Below are 6,418 nucleotides of genomic sequence, written 5' to 3'. Positions count from 1 at the left end.
AGTCCTTGCAGTTTTTGCCACTGCCCTCCTGCTTCTTGTGCCGCCCTGTCTATTTACGTGGGCGACTGCCGTGATGTTTTATCCCACTGGATCAATACCGGCTGACCTTGAAGCAGAGGTCTTGCTAAGCTTAGAGCATTATAAATTTACCCTTAGCTATATTTATGTGGAGAAAAATCTCCAGACTTGATCACACTCCCTGGAAATTTTTTCCTTGTGTGACTGCTCCCCAGCCTCTCGGGCTGGCCTCCGTGGTCACCAACATCCAAAACTGAATGCCGAATCTGCGGCCCTCTAGAAGATGAGCACTCTGTAACCACCACAGGAGAGACACCCTTGTCCTTGGATATAGGGTTATCCGCTGATGCATCTGAAGATGCGATCCGGACCATTTGTCCAGCAGATCCCACTGAAAAGTTCTTGCATGAAATCTGCCGACTGGAATTGCTTCGAAGGAAGTCACCATTTTTTTACCATGGCCCTTGTGCAATGATGCACTGATTTTAGGAGGTTCCTGACTAGCTCGGATAACTCCCTGGCTTTCTCTTCCGGGAGAAACACCTTTTTCTGGACTGTGTCCAGAATCATCCCTAAGCACAGGAGACTTGTTGTCGGGATCAGCTGCGATTTTGGAATATTTAGAATCCACCCCTGCTGTTGTAACAGTATCCGAGATAGTGCTACTCCGACCTCCAACTGTTCCCTGGACTTTGCCCTTATCAGGAGATCGTCCAAGTAAGGGATAATTAAGACGCCTTTTCTTCGAAGAAGAACCATCATTTCGGCCATTACCTTGGTAAAGACCCGGGGTGCCGTAGACAATCCAAACGGCAGCGTCTGAAACTGATAGTGACAGTTCTGTACCACGAACCTGAGGTACCCTTAGTGATAAGGGCAAATTTGGGACATGGAGGTAAGCATCCCTGATATCTCGGGACACCAGATAGTCCCCTTCTTCCCGGTTCGTTATCACTGCTCTGAGTGACTCCATCTTGATTTGAACCTTTGTAAGTGTTCAAATTTTTTTAGATTTAGAATAGGTCTCACCTAGCCTTCTGGCTTCAGTACCACAATATAGTGTGGAATAATACCCCCTTTTCTTGTAGGAGGGGTAATTTAATTATCACCTGCTGGGAATACAGCTCGTGAATTTTTTCCCATACTGCCTCCTTGTCGGAGGGAGACCTTGGTAAAGCAGACTTCAGGAGCCTGCGCAGGGGAAACGTCTCGACATTCCAAACTGTACCCCTGGGATACTACTTGTAGGATCCAGGGGTCCTGTACGGTCTCAGCGTCATGCTGAGAGCTTGTCAGAAGCGGTGGAACGCTTCTGTTCCTGGGAATGGGCTGCCTGCTGCAGTCTTCTTCCCTTTCCTCTATCCCTGGGCAGATATGACTCTTATAGGGACGAAAGGACTGAAGCTGAAAAGACGGTGTCTTTTTCTGCAGAGATGTGACTTAGGGTAAAAACGGTGGATTTTCCAGCAGTTGCCGTGGCCACCAGGTCCGATGGACCGACCCCAAATAACTCCTCTTCCTTTATACGGCAATACACCTTTGTGCCGTTTGGAATCTGCATCACCTGACCACTGTCGTGTCCATAAACATCTTCTGGCAGATATGGACATCGCACTTACTCTTGATGCCAGAGTGCAAATATCCCTCTGTGCATCTCGCATATATAGAAATACATCCTTTAAATGCTCTATAGTCAATAAAATACTGTCCCTGTCAAGGGTATCAATATTTTTAGTCAGGGAATCCGACCAAGCCACCCCAGCTCTGCACATCCAGGCTGAGGCGATCGCTGGTCGCAGTATAACACCAGTATGTGTGTATATACTTTTTATGATATTTTTCCAGCCTCCTGTCAGCTGGCTCCTTGAGGACGGCCCTATCTATAGACGGTACCGCCACTTGTTCTGATAAGCGTGTGAGCGCCTTATCCACCCTAAGGGGTGTTTCCCAACGCGCCCTAACTTCTGGCGGGAAAGGGTATACCGCCCATACTTTCTATCGGGGGGAACCCACGCATCATCACACACTTCATTTAATTTATCTGATTCAGGAAAAACGACGGTAGTTTTTTCACATCCCACATAATACCCTCTTTTGTGGTACTTGTAGTATCAGAAATATGTAACACCTCCTTCATTGCCCTTAACGTGTGGCCCTAATAAGGAATACGTTTGTTTATTCACCGTCGACACTGGATTCAGTGTCCCTGTCTGTGTCGACCGACTAAAGTAAACGGGCGTTTTAAAACCCCTGACGGTGTTTTTGAGACGTCTGGACCGGTACTAATTGTTTGTCGGCCGTCTCATGTCGTCAACCGACCTTGGCGCGTGTTGACATTATCACGTAATTCCCTAAATAAGCCATCCATTCCGGTGTCGACTCCCTAGAGAGTGACATCACCATTACAGGCAATTGCTCCGCCTCCTCACCAACATCGTCCTCATACATGTCGACACACACGTACCGACACACAGCACACACACAGGGAATGCTCTGATAGAGGACAGGACCTACTAGCCCTTTGGAGAGACAGAGGGAGAGTTTGCCAGCACACACCAAAAACGCTATAATTATATAGGGACAACCTTATATAAGTGTTTTCCCTTATAGCATCTTTTTTATATATTTCTAACGCCAAATTAGTGCCCCCCCTCTCTGTTTTAACCCTGTTTCTGCAGTGCAGGGGAGAGCCTGGGAGCCTTCCCTCCAGCCTTTCTGTGAGGGAAAATGGCGCTGTGTGCTGAGGAGATAGGCCCCGCCCCTTTTTCGGCGGCCTCGTCTCCCGCTCTTAACGGATTCTGGCAGGGGTTAAATATCTCCATATAGCCCCCGGAGGCTATATGTGAGGTATTTTTAGCCAAAAAAGGTTTTCATTTGCCTCCCAGGGCGCCCCCCTCCCAGCGCCCTGCACCCTCAGTGACTGCCGTGTGAAGTGTGCTGAGAGGAAAATGGCGCACAGCTGCAGTGCTGTGCGCTACCTTAAGAAGACTGAGGAGTCTTCTGCCGCCGATTCTGGACCTCTTCTCGTTTCAGCATCTGCAAGGGGGCCGGCGGCGAGGCTCCGGTGACCATCCAGGCTGTACCTGTGATCGTCCCTCTGGAGCTAATGTCCAGTAGCCAAGAAGCCAATCCATCCTGCACGCAGGTGAGTTCACTTCTTCTCCCCTAAGTCCCTCGTTGCAGTGATCCTGTTGCCAGCAGGACTCACTGTAAAATAAAAAACCTAAGCTAAACTTTTCTAAGCAGCTCTTTAGGAGAGCCACCTAGATTGCACCCTTCTCGGCCGGGCACAAAAATCTAACTGAGGCTTGGAGGAGGGTCATAGGGGGAGGAGCCAGTGCACACCACCTGATCCTAAAGCTTTACTTTTTGTGCCCTGTCTCCTGCGGAGCCGCTATTCCCCATGGTCCTTTCAGGAACCCCAGCATCCACTAGGACGATAGAGAAAAAGGTTATTACAGGTTGAGTATCCCATATCCAAATATTCTGAAATACGAAATATTCAGAAATACGGAATTTGAGTTAGATAGTGAAACCTTTGTTTTCCGATGGCTCAATGTACACAAACTTTGTTTAATACACAAAGTTATTAAAAATATTGTATTAAATGACCTTTAGGCTGTGTGTATAAGGTGTATATGAAACATATATGATTTGTGTGAATGTACACACTGTTTAATACAGAGTATATGAAACATAAATGCATTCTGTGCTTAGATTTAGGTCCCATCGCCATGATATCTCATTATGGTATGCAATTATTCCAAAATACGGAATAATCCGATATCCAAAATACCTCTGGTCCCAAGCATTTTGGATAAGGGATACTCAACCTGTATCATCATTTTAGCCTGATGGTCATTATCAGGCATCCAATTATAGCCCTTTTTATTTCCAGGTGATCGCACATGGAATCTGGGATAAATTCCCGATCCCATGTATTATCGCGGCTGTGATGGCCGGTTATCAGGGATTATGCTTGTGTGCTTGAGGCACGTGAAGCATAATCCCTGATAAATGCCGGTTATTGGGGCTAATTGGGGTAAATCACTGCAGCTAATTGGATTACTGTTTTCTGCTTGGTAACTGACCACATGTTCATCATTGTTTTCGCTTACATTTACTCTTTCAATTTTGGATGACACAGTTGTATAAAGGTAGTCACAGTATCATTAATCGAAGAAAAAGAAATGTGTACCAAGAACATGAATGCAATGTTTTTACATCTATTAGTGCATGCATTGCTTTCAGCAGTATTAAAGCTTGATCAGTGCACTTAGGGACACCTGTGAAAATAGTAAGTATGTTAGCCAAGATTTCCAAAGGATCGATCGAGAGGAGCATTTATGGTACACAGATATGAGTAAAATGTTTCAGTAGGGAACGACAACACTCCTATGAGAGACACAGGGCCTGCTTCAGAGTTAAGAGCAAATAAAACAAAACCATGCTGCTCTACAGGTGGGGAGGAATTAGAATGTGCAGATTTAAGGTGCCCATACACTAGTGCGATTTCACCCGATTTCATCAGATTTTGATGTTTCAGGCTGATAAATCAGATGCAAACTGGCAAATTGCATGTGTTTTACCTCTGATCCGATGCATGGTCCCGTGAGCATCAGATTGGAGCCCCTAGATTGAAAGTACTGCACTATAGATATATCGTACCGGCAGCCTTGGCTGGGGTCGCATACGATACATTGTATGCAAAAGTACTGCATATGTAACAGTGATCGTATGCGACTTCTCCCCTCCGAGAAGTCGCATTAGTGTATGGCCAGCTTTAGAGTTGGGAATGGCGTGTCCTAGCTTAACTCTACATTGTAGCGCAAAAACAAAGCTGGCCACTATTTAATTACATGCAAAACTAGCCTTCCCTGCATGCAGAAAGTAAATGCATTTCCTCCCTTTTCATTGCAAACTGGATCGAACCAGAAATAAACTGCTAATTTTTTCCCCCCATTTGTTCTAAACTCTGAATCAGGCCTCTAACTTCAAGGACTTTAGAGCTGTTTACAGAGGGGACTGTAAATCAATGCTTACTTTAGAAACAGATTTTCAAAATGACATACACAGTGGCGTTAATATTCAGCATTTCACAAAGGTGTGGGATCTGGTCTGAATTCAGCAGTGTCCCTACCCTTCCAAACCCACTATAATCACTTCGTACTGACCAAGATGATTCCCTCTCTTCACTCCCTTAATTCCCTCCCCCCCCCTTTCTTTTCTGTATTAACTCTCCCCTTATTAAAACCTGGCATCAAAGATTTGCTTAGTACCCGATTTTCTCTCACACTTTGGTTTATTTCATCCCCTGAGCAGTAATGGCTTTTTTCCCCATCTGTTTACTGTATTTACTTAATGCCTTCAATAAACTCTTCAATTAAAAAAATGATCAGCATTTACGGATGTTTCTGATAGAGTTTTTGTATTTAAGTTTTTAAGCGATTCTTGTTCCATGTCACTGCATCGGATGTGTAGTTGAAAGCCTTCATCTCTATTGCACCAACCAACCAACCAGCTCCTGTCATTTTTCAAACTGAGGGGCAGATTTATAAAGCCTGGTAAAGTGATAAAGTAGAAGGTGATAATTTGCTCTTTACTGCCATGTTACAGGCTGTGTTTCAAAAATGACAGGAGTGACTGGCTGGTGCTTTATCACCTTCCACTTTATCACTTTACCAGGCTTAGTAAATCTGCCTCTCAGCCTGTAACATGGCAGTTAGGAGAGGATTGGCTGGTACTTTATCTCACTCCAAGGTTTGATACATGTCCCCTTAAGTGTTTCTATGGGGGGAATTCAATTGTTTGAAAAGTCGGTTGGGTGTCTGTTTTTTCCGGTCTATTAGATTGTTTTTTCCTATCTAATAGACCGAAAAAAAACAATCTAATAGACCGGAAAAAACAGACACCCAACCGACTTTTCAAACAATTGAATTCCCCCCTACACTCATTTCACTTGAACCAGATAACTTCCTGTTTTGTCATATACAGGTATGCAGGCTTAAATACTAACACTTCTGTAAACGCAACACAATCAGGTTTATGTATGCATTTTAACAGCTGATAAAACATAGTACAAACACCACTTTGTGAGTAGGCCAATTATGGTCCGACTAAGGCTTGAGTTAGCCTTGACCTAGTTCTCCAAAATAGCTGCTGCAGGTTTCACTACAGATTACCTCTTACTCTTTTCTCAAAATGAATAACATGGGAATGCGTGAATGACAGGCATGGGAACAGCCATTACACAATGCCCTCTGCTGTCTGGCTCCAGTTATATAGAGAACACTGTTATTCTTCTTCTTAAAGTACACCAAAATAATTTACCAGAGACAAGTAATGTCTATATAAATCGTAAGATAGATGCTACAAAGTGGTTAAATAAGCACAACAAAAG

Source organism: Pseudophryne corroboree, chromosome 4 (genome assembly GCF_028390025.1).
Source record: "Pseudophryne corroboree isolate aPseCor3 chromosome 4, aPseCor3.hap2, whole genome shotgun sequence".
Lineage (NCBI taxonomy): Eukaryota > Metazoa > Chordata > Amphibia > Anura > Myobatrachidae > Pseudophryne > Pseudophryne corroboree.
This window is presented reverse-complemented; position numbering follows the sequence as displayed.